Genomic DNA, 19,689 nt, shown 5'->3' on the forward strand with positions numbered 1-19,689 from the left:
CACAAGTCGAGGCGGCATGGTGCCCCCAGGGCACGTCTGCTGTACTTCCTGGTGTCCTGGACCCTCCCCGTCACAGCAACCTTGCAGCTTCTCGGAACCGATGCATCGCTCAACTGCGCACCGCATCCTCGGCACCAGACTTTGCATCGCAACCCCTATCGAGGGTATCCTCGACAATGATTCAGGCCCTCACATCGCAGCCTCGCCGCATCTCTGAACCGATGCATCGCTGCAGCCGCGCAACGCATCTTCGATGTGGATACTCACAATGCTCTGCAAGCCGGTAGTTAAGGTACTTTTTTTTCTGGCCTAACTGGGTGCTTGTAGCTGGCCTGCTCTCCAGCGCTGTCGGCCTAAACTTATGACCAGTTAGCCACAGTTGTCGCTTTTGCTATTTGGTGCTGAAATCTTTAAAATTGCATATGTCCAGTTCACGTTTTGCGGTTTGCCGATTGCCGTTGTGAGGAGCAGATGAGGTCAGAGGAGGTCAGGCTGCGACCGGGTGTGAGAGCTGAGCTGCCGAGCGCTGGGAAAACAACACCTGCAGCCTGGCACGGTACCAAGGAAACTTACCTCAAGGAAAGCCGTGGAAGCCGCGGAAAATGCGAAGGAAGGTCAGAGAAGTCAGAGAATCGGTAAGACGGTGAGGTCAGCAGCGTACGGAGCTAGGCTTCCGGTCCACGGTAAGCCTAGCCATTTGAGAGTGGAGAGCAGAGACTAGAGGAGACAGGCTGCATGCGGGCTTGAGCGCTGAGCCTAGCGCAAGGGAAAACAATGCTGCAGCAAGCCGCAAGTCGCATCCCGGGGGTCCTACCGGGAGATTCTACCGCCAGGAGAGCCTAGCAGGGAGAACAATACCTGCCGCTGTATCTGCGGTACTGCGGTACTGTTCTACAGGTCTACTGAATCAAAACAGGCGGAGGAGACAGGCAGGGGCTGATTCTGGAGCCGTCCGGGGGGGGGGGGCGCCCGGCGGCATCCAGCGGCGGCCATTACAACAGCCGCGAAAAACTACAAGCACCAGCAAGCACCTGGTCGAACGCTGGGAGAACGCTATAGCCGCTATAGCTGCAGGGAAGTTCACCGTCGGAGTGTCGGAGAGTCACTGAGTCACTGTGCGGTACCCTGACTAGCGGGGAGCTGCGGAGAGCTGCGGGCGGTTGTGAGCGCTGACTTCGGTCGCGCTGAGATAACAACACCGCCGCAGCAGCACCAGTCAGGAGAAAATGCAGGGGTAACCGCAGATGTACTCTAAGAGCAGCAAGCCGGGCTGGCCGGTGTGATTCTGCATCCAGCGCCCTCCTGAGTCTCAATTTTACGAGCTGGCGGCTTGGAGACTGGAAACTGATCTCTTCCACCACAGCAGAAAGGAGCTGAAAGTAGCTGAGAGCCGGCGGTTGGGAGCGGTGAAAGGCCTGGAGTTTGGAAACTGACCCGGACCCAGGCACAATCGAGCTGAAAGCAGTAGAGAGTCATCACGCCAGACCTGCCAGAACGACAAAACGGCAGGAAGAACAGCTGTAGCTGCAGCCTCGCCGGGCACCCCGAACTCTTGGGGCCCCACTGTCAGGGTCGCCCAGCCACGCCCCGCCCCACCCTCCCACAAAAGCTGCAGGAGCGAAGGAGCATTTGAGAGAGCCAAGCAGCACCGCAGTGCAAGTAGCGGACAGCGGCCCAAAAAGTGGTAAGAGGGTTAGCGTGAGCGGAGGTGGGGGAGGATCTGTGGATCCTGGAGGTCTTGGAGACGGAAACCCCTTGACAGCAGCACACAGATTAAACCTGACATCAGTCACTCTGTCCCCATTACACCGGCCGAGTAGCCCTTATACCCTTATACCCATATACAGTCTGCAATCTACCCGTCCAGACAAAGACCATCATCACTATAATTTTATTTAACACGACTAGATCCCCGAAGAAGGTAAAAGAAGATAAAAGAACAGTGAGGTCACGATTGGGGAAATGAGATCAGGGAAACTGCGCCAACCAGCGGAAAGCAAGAAATCCCCCCAAAAAACGAGGAAAACACCTGCGGAATTGACAATGCCATTGGACAAAGGGTCCGATGCAACCTCATGGGAGAGGTTGGTATCAGCACCAACTCCTGAGTTAAACTCAGACACCAGACAGAAATCAGGTCTTCTAAAGTTCTTTTATCTTAAGGACCCAATGGCAGCAATTTACGCTCCAACCGCTGAAGCTAGCAAACTACCAAGCCCCATCGCGCCACTGAATGCCCCCCCCATCGGCAAACAACTTGCAGAACAAGGTAAGCGAGGACTCGGGGCGTCAATCACCCAAATCGAGCATGGGTCCTCCTCTTCAAGGCAATCAAACATTAGTGACCACCCTGGTGCACTGCCCCAACACTCCCTTAGCTCCAAACGAAATAAGGGGAAGTACAGTCGTAAAGAACAACTTAGACAACAGCCCAGTAAGGGACACCAGGCCGAACAAGCAAAAAAGTGTGATACCTGCGGAGCCAACTGAAGCTAGTGACCAAACAATGGAAATTATGGGCGTACAGGAAGGAACCATTGGGCCCAAAAACTTAGTCAACTCATCTGGGCAAGAAGGGGACTCATGGATAAAGTCCCTCTTTTTACCTAACGATTCTCAACTTGCGGAACTCACAGAGAGAATCAGAAAGTACATCGACTCGCAAGGGAAAGCATCACAACCAGAACATGGTTTTGACGATCGTCATCTGAGTCCAGGTATGCTGGTCTCAATCCCCGGGATTGTAAGACACATAGAAGCCAACAAAGTGCTTGCGCAAATGACAGCATCACTGCACAGACAAATAAATTACAGCCCATTTACGCTGCACCAATTGCAATTTCCACAGGGAACACGTCGGAACTGGAACCCAAAGATTCCATCCACACTGCGCCAATCCCAATTTCATCAGGGAACACGTCGGACTTAGAACCCAAAGTTTTAAGTAAAATTCAAAAAGATGAGCCCTCCACTCCATGGACTCAATCTCTACTAAGCACTTTGGAACAAGCGATGAAGGTGCTGAATTATCAATCCAATAAAATGGAAGTCCAGATTGACCTTATTACATTAGTGGCCGGACATATAAATGGTAAACTGGACTCCCTATCATCACTCATAACAATATACGGAAAATTAGAGCATAAGACAAGCCGGAGTAATCAACAAGGAATTTGTGGATGTGGAAGTATAATTGAAAAGCTAGCAAGCCTCCAGGACATTTTGAAGGACATTCTAGGGGAGGTTAAACAAGCGAGCGGCCAGAGCCAGATTAAGGAAATCAAGCCTATCACGGAGAAAGTCCTACCGTCCAAGAAAGGGCTTGAAGATCATATAAGAATCAAACATGTAAAGGAGGGCGATCTAGGCAAAAAAGCCTTAGATATGAATGATATACAACCTATCCAAAATTCCATAACTAAGGATAAACCAACAAAGCGGCAAAAAAAAGGGCAAGAAAGGCTAGGCTCAAGTACAAGAAACAACCAAACGTAGATTCGGGCAAAATCTTCCCCATATTTCAATCGAAAATCAACCATGAAGTAAAATCAAATTTTTCGAACGGGTCACCTACAGGAGAGGAAATATTTACAGACCGATTCGACATATCAAATATATCAAACTCACTAAGGGGCGAGGACCCCAGGACTGGAGCCAATTTAAGGTCATCCCCATCCTCAGGCGCCATCAACCAAATGGAAATTAGACCGTCCCAGCAATCATTAGCAAAAAAGCGGGAAAGAGAAAAAAGTAAACCCATACAAACGGACGTTCCAGGAGGGAAGGAGCAAACCGAGTCGCTGTCAGCCCCGGAGAAAATAACCTTGGACATAAAACGTACTCACAAAGTGGACTCCAACTCTGGTATAAAACACATAATCGAACAACAAATATCTACAACAGTTGGAGGAAAACTATATGAGGCAATTGGATCAGCAGCAGCATGAGAAACTAAAATCGTGTCAACCCCAATGCGAATCACTGTCTTGGAAAAGGAATGCAAATGTTCGCTAATTCGAAAGGAGCAAAGTATGGCCCCCATGAAGCTAACCAACGCAGTATTAACCCAGAAAAACATAAATAGATCTGAATCAGTACAGAAGAACATAAGAAGCAAGAACATAAATAGAATCAATTTGCGTGCGAATGTATCCAACCTCACAACCTGCCATTTCGCAATACTGGCCCAATTCAAAAGGAGCCAAGAAATGTTCAAGAAATATTTGACTTAAAACTTACCTTTATGTAATGTAATGTAATGATGTCTTGTAAAGCGCATGAATCACCCCACATGGGGTATCTCCGCGCTGTAGACCGCTGGGGAACCCGTCCTGGCTTTCCCTGTGAGATGGTCCCTACTGGGTATCTCCAAGGTGAAACCAGGCATCCCCGGCGTATGTGGGGGGCCGTTGAGGAGATGAATTGCCGAGTGTGATCGCTGGTTAGAGTAGGCACCGAGGCGAGAATTATCGAGTCCGCTGACCCTGGTCCACGACCCTGCCGTGTTGGGAATTAAACCCTGGTCCCGGGCCGTCCTCTGCTTCCGGGTCTGCTGCCTCTAACCAGTGAGCCACACCACTCCACACCTATCCCAGAATATCCTACAAGGGGGCCCCAAGATATCTTGAATCGAGGGAACTTATTAAAATTATTCAAGGAAACAACGGGCCTAAAAATAATTACTTCCCAGGACCTGTACTCTGTTGAATTCAGGCAAAATGTAAACAATGTGGCAATTGAAGAAACAGTCACAACTTGGACCTCAAGGGACCTGGTAGAAAGGATTTACCTCGCAAGACAACAATTCGAATTGTGGGGTATATCTATAATACGACATAAATGCCCGAGGTACCCATACCCTTTACAAATTAACACTCATGAGCAAAATAAGGGGCAGGAGAGAACAAGTCAACAAGCCTCCTGTCTACATGGTGCCTGAGCATCAACGCCAGAACCACTAAGAACAAGTCACCCTCAACAAACAATCGGTCCTCACCATGCACACAGAACAGACTGGTCTTGGGGACCCAATGTCCTGAGTAATAAAGCTACCTAACCCAGACCCAAATCCCTTAGTAACCTTACGGAATGAGGAGAAATCAATAGTTTCAATCTGCTCGTGGAACGTGCACGGATTTCGAGAAATGGCCCATGATCACGAAACCCTAGCATTCTTCCTACGACAAGACATAATCATGACCTAGGAGACATGGATATTACAACCCTCACCAATTCCAGGTTTAAGGGACATCATATACATGCGGAAAGCTTCTCCAAGCATGGACACCCCAGGGCGGATTATCGACATATATAACCCACAAATACAACTGGTGTTCAGGGGAGATAGACGTGGGCCTAAAGTGGGTCCAAGTGATCAGAATCTTCGAAACCCCGACGCAGGGCACAACACCGTGGCAAATGTTATTATTTAACGTCTACATTCATCCAGATAAAAAATCTCAGAAAGAAAAGTATGCGATTCGTGTGTCACTTATTAAGGCCATGCAAAGGACCTACCTACTGCACCCGTTGGTTATCTCAGGAGATTTTAACAACATGCTCATTGACCACAATATAGCGAAGGTGAAGAAGCCCACTGACTGTATCGGAAAAAAGTTAGCCTCTAGTCTAACTGAACATGGATTATCAATCCTGAATGGCAACAACAAGGGGGATAGGCCGGCAGCCATCACATATCTGAGTGGCAGGACGCTCTCAATAATTGACTATTCAATAGTAAGTGACGAGTTACTTCCCCGTATCGAATCCTCTTACATAGAACAGCGGGCAGAAAGCGACCATTTTCCACAACTAATAAGGCTGAATACTGTACCAAGTACGGCACCAACAACGTCCTCCCTTCTGCTCCACGCTTCAAATTTCAACTTGAGAAAATTAAAAGGTGAAGGACTGGGTAAAATTACGGACCTAGTAAAAACCCATTTGGCAAATTTTGGAACTCAAAAGGAAGAGGAACGAGTACCCAACTGGGAGCAAATGATTCAGGTCTTGCAGGATAAATTCCCAGCAAGGCCAGGGACCCGTAGCAAATGTAACTTTAAGAAGGAGCCAGTTGGGTATAGTTTGACACGGATTTAAGAGCTAGTAAAAGAATGGCTGCAAAGGAGGTTCGAACACTAACAAGCCAAAAAACATCAGGTCAGTGGTAAATAAATCCAAACTAAGGGGTGCCAGGAGTATCTACAGGAAGGCACTGAGGGCCGCTAAGTACAAATACAAAGAAACCACCTGGAACAAACTGTTAATAGCGGGGAAACAGCAAAACAGCTGAGTCTTCCGGGGTATTATAAATGATTTAAATCAAGGGGTAAAACTCCAACAAGAAGCCGGGGATCGGAGCTGATACCTGGACTAGACATGTACAAGCTTTATACAACAAAACAGATCAAGGCCATGCAAACGGTTCATGGGCAGCTAAAGATAATTCGGAAAATTTAAAAAGAGCAAATAGCAAGGAGCACAGGGATCCTGAACATGAAAGACTATCGAACGGGCAGAAGGAGCCAGACTACCTTACCTCCATAAAGGAATTACATAAAATCATTTTAAGATTGAAGACAGAAGGCGCAGCAGGCCCAAATGGCCTACTGAATGCTCTTTAAACATGATCCAGATCTGTGGTCAGATACCCTAACGCAACTGTTTAATCAAATATACAGACAACCAGAGTTATCAGCATCCTGGAATGGTAGTATTATCCATCCCATTTTTAAGCACGGCGACCACCGTAACCCCAAAAAACTATAGACTGATGTCATTAATAGACGTTGAAGCTAAATTCTCTGCCTCCTGCCTTCTACTTTACCTACAAGCGTGGATAACAGAAACAAGGATCATGCCATTATTCCAAACAGGAATCAGGCAAGGAATGGGAACAATAACCAACCTAACTTGTCTGTCTATCCTAAGGGACACTGCGGAAGCGAAAGGCACTCGTTTGTACGCCTGTTTCATAGACATTAAATCAGCCTTCGACCGGGTGAACAGAGAGCGCTTGTGGAGCAAATTAGAGATCTGGGGATTGCCACACCAACTCTTAACAGCCATCAAAGCCCTTCATCATAACACCTGGGCAAGAGTGAAATTAGGTAATGGAGGCAGTACAACTAGGAGCATTCAAATGCACCAAGGCTTAAAACAAGGCTGCGTATTAGCTCCCAATCTTTTTCTCTCTGATCTCTCAAGCGAGATCGTCTCAGTAGAAAGTCACCCTCCTTCTCTGGCAAACAAATCAATACACTTCTTACAATATGCAGACGATATAGTTTTGTTAAGTCAAACACCAATCGGCCTACAAAGGGCCATCAACAAACTAACATCGTATTTAGAACGACAAAGCCTCGAGCTAAACAAAGAAAAAACCTAAGTGGTTCGGCTCATGGATCAGAAAAAACTAAAGTACAAATGGACTGCCCAAGGGGTAATAGTGAAAGAACAAGAGTATTACAAGTACTTGGGAATAACACTAACAAAAGGTGAAAGCCAAAAGGATCACAGAACCGCATTAAAAGCAAAAGCAGAATCCTTAATCTTCGCGCACCGCTCTTTAAAAAACAAAATGGATTGTCCAAATCATAACCACTTATTAAAAGTAATGGCAGCACAAACTATGCCCACCCTAACTTACGTCCTAGTTACGTGGTGTGGCAAGGAGGTTGATCTTTTAAACGCTCTACAGATAAAAATCTATAAAGCGGTTTTCAATCTGCCTAAATCCGCCTCAGCCTCCCAAGTTAGGCTAGAATTCGGCCTGCTAAACCAGAAGTTCCGGAGCATGAGCGGCTTCGTGAAACTCTGTTGCAAACTTCGAGTAGCGGACTTTAATTCACTTGTATGGAAAAGTTGGAGCTGGAACCAGCCTGGAAATCAGGGATAGACAAAGCTAGCCTAAGCAAACAAGCTAATGCGGCAGCAAAAAGGAAATCCTTTTTAGAGGATAAAGATCTATTGGCAAAACGTCGGCACAGCTGGACCATTATGAGCTCTTTTAAAACCTTAAAACCACTTGCATATTTAGTAACACACTTCAGTGGCAACCTAAAATAAGAATTTCTAGCCTATCTTGTACACCTTTTTTGCACATGTCCGGCCCTGATAAGTCAGAGACGACTTTTATTGAAACCTATCTTCAACGAGTTAAAAAGTCGTTCCTGCAAACACACAGTTACAAGCTGGCTTGGAGGATCCTCTATAATTCTGGCTTGCCGGGGGGTCAAATTTTTGGCTATAGCAAAAAAAGCCTTAGAATCAATTGAACAGGAGGATGAGCCAACTAGCGGGCCATCAGGGGGCCTTTTAATCCAAAGACCTAATATGCACCGGCCCTAACAAATCAGAGACAGCGAGACACAATTGCAGTTTTCTTTATTTATTTATTTTTTAACTTTGTATTGTAATTTTTATCATGTAAGTTTTGTAATAATTTTAATTAATTATGCAAATAAAATTTTAGATTTATGATTTCTGATTTCATATCTCTGGTTGTACTGATTGTATTTTTGTAGTTTGAGTTTTGTTTATTTATTAGAAATATTTCTAACTTGGTGTGGGATCTTGTTTGTGTGGTGTTTTCAACTTTATTACTGTTTGAAGTGTTGCAGAAATACTTTACACATTGACTCTAAGTTAATCCAGATTGCTCTGTGCCAAGCTACCAAAGGGTTGTGCACAGGTTAATTTATGGTTGGCTTGTGCCTCACCCTGACGAGGATTGTGGTTGCTGCTTGACCAGGGCTAACACCCTACAGAAGCTCTTTAGAAGAGCACCCATTTTAGAATTTCTACTGGGCCTGTTAGCATAGTTGTGTTGCTGCTTTCGCTTGTAGCATGTGTTACTACTGAGTATTTGCAAAGGACTGTTTACTGAGGGACTGTGTGAGTGTAGATCTGGGACACAGCTGAAGATGGTAATCATGAAAACAGAAGAAGCGGGATTTCACTAAAGATGAGTACCTAGAGTTTTTGTATGCCAATTCAGCTAATGCAATCTTCCGGCACCAGACATTTTGGTGATCCATGAGAAAACATTCTAGCTATTACTCCAATGACTGATTCAGCCTTTCTGTCTGTTCACCAATTTCCAAAAGATGTCTGGTAGAATTGAAATGCCTGGTACCAACTCTTTTAAATCAATTCTGTCAAAATCAGAGCTGTGATTTGTGTTTCTCTATATGCAATGATGATCTAGGTAACCTGTGTAGTAAGAACATTTGAATAATGATAATCTCTGCTGATTCCATTGCTGCTGGATTTTTATTCAGTGAAAAAAAAATCCCCTCTTTTTACAATAGTCTATTACAACCAAAATAGTGGTATAATCCTGAGATGAAGGTAGATCGGCTAAAACGTCCATAAAGATCATGTTTCATGGAGGATGGGAATTGGGCTAGTAGAAATATCTTGTTATTAATTCTACCATCTCTCAGCATGACGTCCTGCTGGACGTCATGCTGCTGGTGAGTCAAGATACCATTAAAAAGCCTTTGACTGTATTGATCTCCAGGGAATAAACAAGGCTTAGTAAAGTTAGGACTCCTAAATGCCTTCTGTGAATACCAAAAGTCTAAAAGTTAGGATTTTTCTCAGTTTAGGAGTAGTAAAGTTGAGACTCCTAACTTTAGGACCCCTAAACTGAGAAAAATCCTAATTTTAAGACTTTTGGTATTCACAGAAGGCATTTTGGAGTCCTAAAGTTAGGAGTCCTAACTTTACTACTCCTAAACTGAGAAAAATCCTAACTTTAAGACTTTCAGTATTCACAGAAGGCATTTAGGAGTCCTAAAGTTAGGAATCCTAATTTCTGTGAATACCGAAATGAGTAAGTGCCTTCTCTGAATACCAAAATGAGTAAGTGCCTTCTGTGTATACCAAAATGGTAGTAAGTTTAGGATTTTGTCTTAAGTTAATTCTGTGAATCGGGCCCATCTTTTCTGGGGTTCTTACTTTATCCATATTTTGAGCCTGCCTGGTGATGTAAAAAAAAAAAATCTTTGGAGAGTGTTGAGGAAGTGGCTAGAATAAAGGGTGCACTGTTTTTAGTTTCAGGGTCAGAATCTTTCTGGTAGGGAGAGGCGTAAATCAGGTGTAACTGACTTGCTAGCAATTCTATACAGCTTATGTCTAAATTGCACATTCAAAGATGGTGCTTAATGTCGCGCTTGTGATATAGTCCTTTGTTTGTTTTAATAGTTTTGACAAACATAGATAATGGCACTGCATACTGCCTCTCTGATGTGAATACCGACGAAGGGAGTGTTCTCCCGAAACGCGTCTGTTCTGAATAAACCCCCCTGCTAACACACTGCTGTGCTCGTGCGTGCTGTTTCCTGAGCCCGGCTGGGTAATAGTAGGAATTTGGAGCTGTTATATGACTGCAGACACCATCGCGGTAAAAGCACCTGCTTGTAGAGTGACTCGTTTTCATGGTGTAAACTGGAGCATTTATATAGATATATATATATATAGATATATATATATATATATATATATATATATATATATATATATATATCTATATATATATATATATATATATATTACCTACTGGCGGTCGCCAGTAGGTATATATAGTTAGGATTTTTTCCCTATGGGATTTCTGAAAATTCTATGTCTAATAACTTTGGCGTTTGTGGACGGAATCGGCTGAAATTTTCAGGAAAATGGCACATTTTGTTTCTGAGCAGCTCCTGGAAATTTGGGGGGGGGTTCGTCAAGGGGGGGCCGAGAAAAAAGGGGGGTCCCAAAACGCGTTTTTCCCATGTTAATTTCCATAGGGCGGTTGGACTCACTTTTAGCCCGAACGGCTGAATGGATTTCCACGAAACTTGGCAAAATTGTAGGGACTGTTAGCCCGATGTGCCTTTGCTAGGTCTCAATATATGTGCTTCAGTGGATTTTGAGAAATTAACGTTTAAATCAAGATATATATCTGTAACAGCGCTCCGGGCAGCGATCCGGTTAGCGAACTTTTCGCGTATCGGAACTTTGCGATGCGAAGCTGATTGGCCCTCCGGTGTCTGTCAACATTCTAAACAGTCCGGAGCGGCCGCCATCTTGTCTCTCGGTAGGATCGAGAGACAAGAGGAGGCCAAAACAAAGGGGGAAATGAAGGAAAGGGGGCAAGGTAGACCCCTTCTGACCCCCTAGGATTGATGAGGGGGATATTATAGAGCCACGCGGGGCCCCAAAAAAAAAAAAAATCCGATTTTTTCGCAGTAGAGACGCGTCTTGGTAAGCGAACGGGCAGCTAACCGGGAAGCTAACCGGCAGTGTAACGGGAGTCTGAGGAGTAGCTGATTGGCTGTCAACATTGTAAACAGTCCGGAGCGGCCGCCATCTTGTCTCTCGGTAGGATCAAGAGACAAGAGGAGACCAAAACAAAGGGGGAAATGAAGGAAAGAGGGCAAGGTAGACCCCTTCTGACCCCATAGGATTGATGAGGGGGATATTATAAAACCACGCGGGGCCCAAAAAAAAAAAAAAATCCTGAGGAGTAGCTGATTGGCTGTCAACATTGTAAACAGTCCAGAGCGGCCGCCATCTTGTCTCTCGGTAGGATCGAGAGACAAGAGGTGGAAAAAAAAAGGTGTAAATGAATGAAAGGGGTAAGGCAGACCCCTCCTGAACCCCTAGGATTGATGAGGGGGCTATTAAAGTTCCCTGCGGGGCAAAAGAAAAAAAAATTGCGATTTTTCGCGGTAAAGGTGCTTCCTGGTACGTTAACCGGGCAGCTAAACGGCAGCGTAACGGGAGTCCGACATATTGTGTTTTTTGAACGTTTGTGATATGTGCACGTGTGGATTTTGTCTAATTAAGGTTAAAAATATATATATATATCTTTAAGCGTGTTCTGGCGCGCTTACGTTTTGGGTTTGGTTTGCGCTGCAGAGACGATACGTCACGGTTATGCGATGCATCATGAGGCGTCTCACGGGCTACGTGATACGTCACTTAATAAAGAATATATTTTACAGCTATAGATATTAGCTTTTAAAAAACCAATGAAATTCACAGAAAAAACCATAGGTTATAGACCATATATAGTTAGGAATTTGCATTTACAAAACCTTGAAAATTCACTGAAAAAACCATAGGTTATAGACCATATATAGTTAGGGATTAGCATTTAAAAAACCTTATTTTATTTGCACAAAACCATTGAAATTCCATATATAGTTAGTTGCACTAACTATATATCGCGGACCCGCAATCCACTGCTAATGATGTCACATATTACATCATTCATGACATGGTCAGTGACATCACTGATGACATCACTGATGACAACATTCAGTGACTGTATGTTTCTGTAAAGTTAAAATATGTCTTACATATTGAAGAATGAGTGGATGTATAAGTGTCTGGATGAAGGATTTAGTAGGTGCATGACTGACTGTATGAGAGAATGATTAAATGTGTCTCACTGAGTGCATGGGTTAGTGATTAAAGTGTCTTAATTTGGCAATCATTATTTATGTTCTTCTGTAAACTGCTGCATGTTTAAATCAGTAGCTATATCAGTAACTATATGGGTTATTGAATGGTTGCCCAAGTATTTGTATGGGAGACTGAGTATGTGTGTGGGTGGCTGGGAGGTGTATAACTCTGTGCATAGATGTGTGAGCAGTTGATTCCCTAGGTGTATGGGTTCAAAAGTGCATGTAGAAACAGCTGTATGGACAGTTGACTGTGTGCATGAGTATATTGGTGAGTGAATGGATATCTCAGTTCTACATGTCAAAGTAAGTACATATGTAAAACACACTCCATGTGAGAGTTGACATATATAAATAACTGAACATAAGAGCCAGTGAATGTGAGAGTGGCTGTATGAATCATTGTGAACTTGTATCAAGGATTGTATAAGAGAGTAAATATGTGTTAGTATATGTTTGAATAAGTAAGGTGTGTATAAGTGTATAGTTGAGGAAATGGAGATGTGATTGATTCTTTGCATGACTGACTAGGTGTGTGAGTAACTCCATGGATGTGTGACAGTCTGTGAGTGCCTGTTTACACTGAGTGTATCTAAGGTTATATTAGAGTCTGAAGATGTATTATCACATAAATGATATCATCAGTGATGTAATCAGTAATGTCAAATGAGATGTCAGTGATGTCATCAGTGATGTCATTTGAGATGTCATCAGTGATGTCACTGACCATGTCATGAATGATGTAATATGTGACATCATTAGCAGTGGATTGCGGGTCCGCGATATATAGTTAGTGCAACTAACTATATATGGAATTTCAATGGTTTTGTGCAAATAAAATAAGGTTTTTTAAATGCTAATCCCTAACTATATATGGTCTATAACCTATGGTTTTTTCAGTGAATTTTCAAGGTTTTGTAAATGCAAATTCCTAACTATATATGGTCTATAACCTATGGTTTTTTCTGTGAATATATATATATATATATATATTACCTACTGGCGGTCGACAGTAGGTAGTTGTAGTTATGATTGGCTACCATAGGACATCCGCAACATTCTAATGGGAATAACTCTGGCGCTGGTTGAGGAATTTGTGTGTAATTTTCCAAAATTTTGGCCAGCTCTGCTCTGCTCCTTCCCTGGAGGTTTCGGGGGGATTCGTGAAGTGGGGGCTGAGAAAAAAGGGGGGTCCCAACACATGTTTTCCCCATGTTAATTTCCATAGGACGGTCTGACAAGTCTACAGCCCGAACCGCTGAATGGAATTATGCAAAACTTGGCAAAATTGTAGGGACTGGTATGCAGATGTGCCTTTGCTATATTTGGTGGAAATTGCTCCAGTGGTTTTTTTGAAAATTAACTTGAAAAACACATATATATCTATAGGCGCGCACCGAGCGCTCACCGGTACACCTACCGGGGAGCGCACCCGGCGCGCTACGGGAGTGCGCAAGCGGAAAGGTGATTGGCTGTCGGTTGTCTTTCAACATTCTAAACAGTCTGGAGAGTCCGCCATCTTGTGTCTCGGTAGAATCAAGACACAAGAGGTGAAAAAGAAAGGGCAAAATAATTAAAAGGGGGCAGAGTAGACACCCCCTGACCCCCTAGGTTTTCTGAGGGGGGCCTAGAAGGATCCTGAAGGGCAAATAAACTTTTTTTTTTTTTTTAATTTTCACGGGGTAAGCGCTGGGTGCGTTCCCGGGTACTCTCTCCGGTACGCGCACCCTGAGCGCACCACGGGGAAAACAGTGTAAAAAAATAGAGTAAAAAAATAATGTAGAGTGTTTCGAGGTAAGTTAGCTCTGAAAAGAGCTGTTATGTTATGTTGGTGTTTTTTGTACCTACAAGTAGGTACCAATGCAGAGTCTTATATTCAAGAGGAAAACTCTATTTCCCTTATCTGTAAAATGCACACCATCTCTCCTGTAGATGTCTTCAATGTTGTAACGCAAGTTGTTGTGGAAAATGGTACCCATGGCATAGTCTCTGAGGAAAGCAGAAACAGATTTACTTACATGTTTTCTTGCTTTTTCAATCTGTGGACAAAATTGGTTGGACCAGTTCCATTTTTGCCTTTGGCATATATTAGAAAATACCAAGGCAGTTTTGGGAAAAAGTGTCATCAATTACCAAAAGATGTCCTTTAAAAGCATTTCCAGACCTACCCCAGTCAAAGTGCCTAGGTCATTTCCACCACAGTGCACAAATATAAGGTCAGGGTGTGGTAAATGCATAAAGGATTTTACCAATGGTATCAATTGGTGACTCCTCAATCCTCTCTGTCCAATCCATACAATGTTCACATTTGGTAAATCAAGATTGTAAATACCTCTGTTAGCTGCGTATTTTTGACTCCAGTGGACATAGCTATGACCTACAAACCAGACTTTTTTCATGGTGGAGGTAGATGTGCTTCTAGTCAGATGAGTTGTGGAAATGGAATGGCAGTTTGAATTTGAAAAAAAGTGTTTGAGAATCAGTGCAGTTGAATAACCAGAAATGATTGGAGCTTTCTTAAAAATCTTCACTGAAAATTAGGGTGCACGCTTTTTTTCGTAAGAAGTCATTTCAATGGTTGAGAAAAAGTCATTTAAACAAACATTGCATTTCATTAGCTGGTAGATTGAGAGGTCAAACAGCCTTGATGGATTTTTTTGCATTATAGTATGATGAACTTGTGAACTGTGTGGTGGTTTAAGAGGGAGTTACCATGGTTACTTGGTGAATGAGCACTGGGGGGAGGGGTGAATGTTATGTGAGTTTCAAAGTCTTGAAATGTACAACCAATTAAAATGTGCAGTTTTGTTTTGAATTTGTGTGGGAATAATTTTTAGGTTATGTACAAGTATATGGCTGTGAAATGAGAAAGAATCTATGCCATTACTCTCTGGCTAAAGTGAAGGGAAGCATTGTTTAGACATTCTGCTTAAGAATATCTGTTGACTGTGACTGACACTGTTTTTCATCTTCCAAAGCATTTTTAAGGTGAGTAATGATTCTTTTAGAAAAGATAGACAGCATAAAGATTTTTGACAAGTATCACAGTGAGTGTCTCTGTGAATTAAGGAATTATATTTTTACCTTTTTCCATAATGTTAGCTGTGTGTTTATAAGGTAGACTTCTTTTTAAATTGTTTCTTATGCTTGGATTCAATGCTGGTTTAGAAATTGTGTAATGGTTTCATTAGACTTAAATCTGTTCCTTTTTGTGAAGCACCTTGTGCAACCTTTAACATGGGTGGAAGCAGTGAATGTATGGAGAGGGATAGGAATAGCAGATAGAAAACCATATGAAATGGTGTGGGAGATGCATAAAGTATTTCAGTAATGGTATCAATTGAGTTGGAATATAAGGTATGGAGGGGCATATTTACAAGCCGCATGCGCAATGTTTAACATTAATGCTGGTCCAGAGATACTGTATTGGTTTCATTGGCCTATTTACAAGCCGCGTGCGCAATGGTTAACATTAATGCTGGTCCAGAGATACTGTATTGGTTTCATTGGCCTATTTACAAGCCGCGTGCGCAATGTTTAACATTAATGCTGGTCCAGAGATACTGTATTGGTTTCATTGGCCTATTTACAAGCCGTGTGCGCAATGTTTAACATTGTCTACCTAGATGCTTCAGTTTGTAAATATGACTCAAAAAGGTACTTTTTTTACACCACTGGTCCATCACAAAAAGTGACGCACCGGCAGCGTAAAAGTGACGCATGGCCTTATAAATGAGGCCCTCAGTCTTCTACTCAATATAGTCCAAACATTTGATTAATTCAGCATCCAAAGTCTCATCATTAAAATCCCCTATTCCATCTCCTCTCAAAAAAAGGTCTTCTTCATGGATAGTGTTATCAACAGGATCATTCAAGATCTCAATAAAACTCGCCTCAACAAAAGTCGCAGAAAGTTAAATATTAATATCAACGGTGTCCTCATTCAGATCCATATTCTTTTCAAATTTTGTGCTGTAAATTGCAGAAAAAAAATCACTTTAATTTATCGTTTTTAGTAATAGATAATATAAAACTAGCTTTCTCAAGTATTAAATTCACCTTACAAATTAACAACTCACCTTTTAGAAAGCAGTAGAAGAGTTAGTACTGTGTAAATTTCACACCAGAAATAGAACACCAAAAATTCCTCAGAAATGTACCTCAAAGAGTACTATCACAAAATGGCTGTGTTTCCTTCTCATTTGTCATGTATATTCATGTAGAAAACCAATGAAACTTCATCACACACAAATTCAAAATCAAAGAAACATTTAAATTGGTTCTAAATGTTAAAAGCTAATTGGCTCTTGGGTGTCTGTAAACATTCTAAATGGTCTGCATAGTCTGCCATCTTGTGACTCTGTAGAACAGAGACAAAAGAGGTGAAAAATAAAAGTGGAAAACGTTGTTAGGGGGCAGGGTAGAGACACCCTGCCCCCCTTATGTTTTATCAGGGGGGCCTAGGAGAACTCTGAAGAGTAAAGAACGTTTTAGTTTTTTTTTTTAAATTTCGCGGAGTAAGCTCATGGTGCGCGCACATGGGCGCTTACCGGTTTGCGTACCCTGAGCGCACCACAGGGAAAAACAGAATTGTAAAATATGTAAAGAATACACTTAAAAATTGTAGTTTTCAAACTCGTTAAAGTTACGAATTAGCTTTTTAAAAAAGTTGCAAATTCACAAAAAAAAATAGGTTTCACAAACGTTAAAGTTAGGAGTTAGCTTTTAAAAAACCTTTGAAATTCACAGAAAAAACTATAGGTTTCACACATATTATAGTTAGGAATTAGCTTTTAAAAAACCATGGAAATTCACAGAAAAAAATCATAGGTTTCACAATCGTTATAGTTAGGAATTAGCATTTAAAAAACCTTTGAAATTCACTGAAAAAACCATAGGTTTCACAATCGTTATAGTTAGGAATTAGCATTTAAAAAACCTTTGAAATTCACTGAAAAAACCATAGGTTTCACACCAGTTATAGTTAGCTGAACATTTTACTCACACAAAACCATTGAAATTCCCACGTTATAGTTAGTTGGACTCACTATAACTTGCGCACCCGCAATCCACTGCTGATGATGTCACATATTACATCATTCATGACATGGTCAGTGACATCACTGATGACATCAGTGATGACATCTCAAATGACATCACTGATGACATCACTGATGACATCATCCAGTGAATGTGTGTTTCTGAAAAGTAAATATATGTTTAATATATTGAGGAATAAGTGGATGTATGAGTGTCTGGATGAAGGATTTAGTAGGTGCGTGACTGACTGTATGAGTGAGTGTTTCAATTCGTCTTACTAAATGCATTGGTTAGTGACTACACTGTCTGAATGTGTGCATAATTATATCTGTTGTTGTGTAAGCTGCTGCATGTGTTGATCAGTAGCTATATGAGTGGCTATATGGGTTATTGATTGGTTGTCCAAGTATTTGTATGTGAGGGTGAGTGTGTGTGTGGGTGGCTGGGAGGTGTGTGACTCTGTGCATATATGTGTGAACAGTTGATTCACTTGGAATATGGGTTCAACGGTGCATGTGGAAAGAGCTGTAAGGGTGGTTGACTGTCTGCATGGGTGTGTTGGTGAGTGAATAGCTATCTCTGTGATCCATGTCCAAGTAAGTACATATGTAAAACACAGTGCATGTGAGAGTTGCCATATATAAATGACTATACATGAGAGCCTGTGATTGCGTAAGTGACTGTATGGATCAATGTGTACTTGTATCAGTGATTGTAAAAGAGAGTAAGTATGTGTTAGTATATGTTTGAATAAGTGTGTTTAACTGTGTAGTTGAGGAAATGGGAGTGTGATTGATTCTTTGCATTACTGACGAGGTGTGTGAGTAACTCTGTGGATGAGTGTCAGCGTGTGAGTGTCTGTATAGGTGTATGAGTGGATATGATTGTGTTCTATTGATGAGTGACTGTATGTATGAGTGATTGTATGGGTGAATGAGTGGATGTTTGTGTAAACCTAGGAATCAGTGAGCGCGTATGTAGTTACGGGTATTGGTGTGTCAATAATTTCAGGAATGGTAGTTTGTATTTAACACTGGAAGTATCAAAGGTTAGATTAGAGTGTGAGGAGATGCATCGTATTATCACATGCATGATGTCATCAGTGATGTCATCAGTGATGTCATTTGAGATGTCATCAGTGATGTCATTTGAGATGTCATCAGTGATGTCATCAGTGATGTCACTGACCATGTCATGAATGATGTAATATGTGACATCATCAGCAGTGGATTGCGGGAGCGCGAGTTATAGAGAGTCCAACTAACTATAACGTGGGAATTTCAATGGTTTTTGGGAGTAAAATTTTCAGCTAAATCTAACTGGTGTGAAACCTATGGTTTTTTAAGTGAATATATATATATATATATATATATATATATATATATATATATATATATATATATATATATATATATATATATATATATATATTTCGCCGCGGACCCGCTCACAAACAGCAGTCGGCTCTCTCCAACGACCCGGGCAGGCCGTTAACAATTCCAAAAATAGCAGTCCCAATTTCAGAAAGAGCCTGAGAAGACCACATCGTGTGCAGCAGATCTTTATTTCGAAAAACAGCTTGCCAACAAAGGATCCTTTGATGAGCAAAGTTCACACCATATTCAAGCCAAACGCGTTTCGAGTTGCTCTTTTCATCAGTGGCTTTAGGGGACTGCAAGGGGAAAGCTATTTGCAGGTGCTTCTGCTCCTAAACATCTCCCGCCCGATTGGGCGTGGCTGCAAGGCCTTCTGGGAGACGTAGCCCACACCATTCTGAACCTCAGTAGGTACGTTGTCCCCTTGTCACCAATGTCCTAACAATTCTGGTACCCCATCTCCAGGGCCTTGTTTCAGAAAGAGCCTGAGACGACCACATCGTGTGCAGCAGATCTTTATTTCGAAAAACAGCTTGCCAACTGCTGTTTGTGAGCGGGTCTGCGTCGGCGTCGGAAGATGCGGCCAATTAGCGGAGAAGAATGAGCACACACCGTAAGGTGCTTGCTCACAGTAGGAACAACAGCAACACAGCGGGACAAGGGACTGGATTAAGCAGCAGACATAGAAGTTACAAAACACCATTTAAAGATTGTTTATGTGCAGGAAGGGACACCATCCTGCACATAAACAATCATCCCCTCAATGCAGAAGAACTTGCAAGGGTGCCAGCATTGGCTCTAGGCTGCTAAATTTAGCG

The 19,689-nt window shown here is 42.5% G+C and overlaps 1 pseudogene; it reads left to right on the plus strand.

Annotated features, from left to right (window-relative positions):
* The first annotated feature begins 2,308 nt into the window (after positions 1-2,308).
* On the plus strand, positions 2,309-6,655 carry LOC147726399 (uncharacterized; annotated as a pseudogene).
* Positions 6,656-19,689: the final 13,034 nt, after the last annotated feature.

The sequence above is a fragment of the Lissotriton vulgaris genome, chromosome 3_1 (assembly GCF_964263255.1).
Source record: "Lissotriton vulgaris chromosome 3_1, aLisVul1.2, whole genome shotgun sequence".
In the NCBI taxonomy this organism is placed as follows: Eukaryota; Metazoa; Chordata; class Amphibia; order Caudata; family Salamandridae; genus Lissotriton; species Lissotriton vulgaris.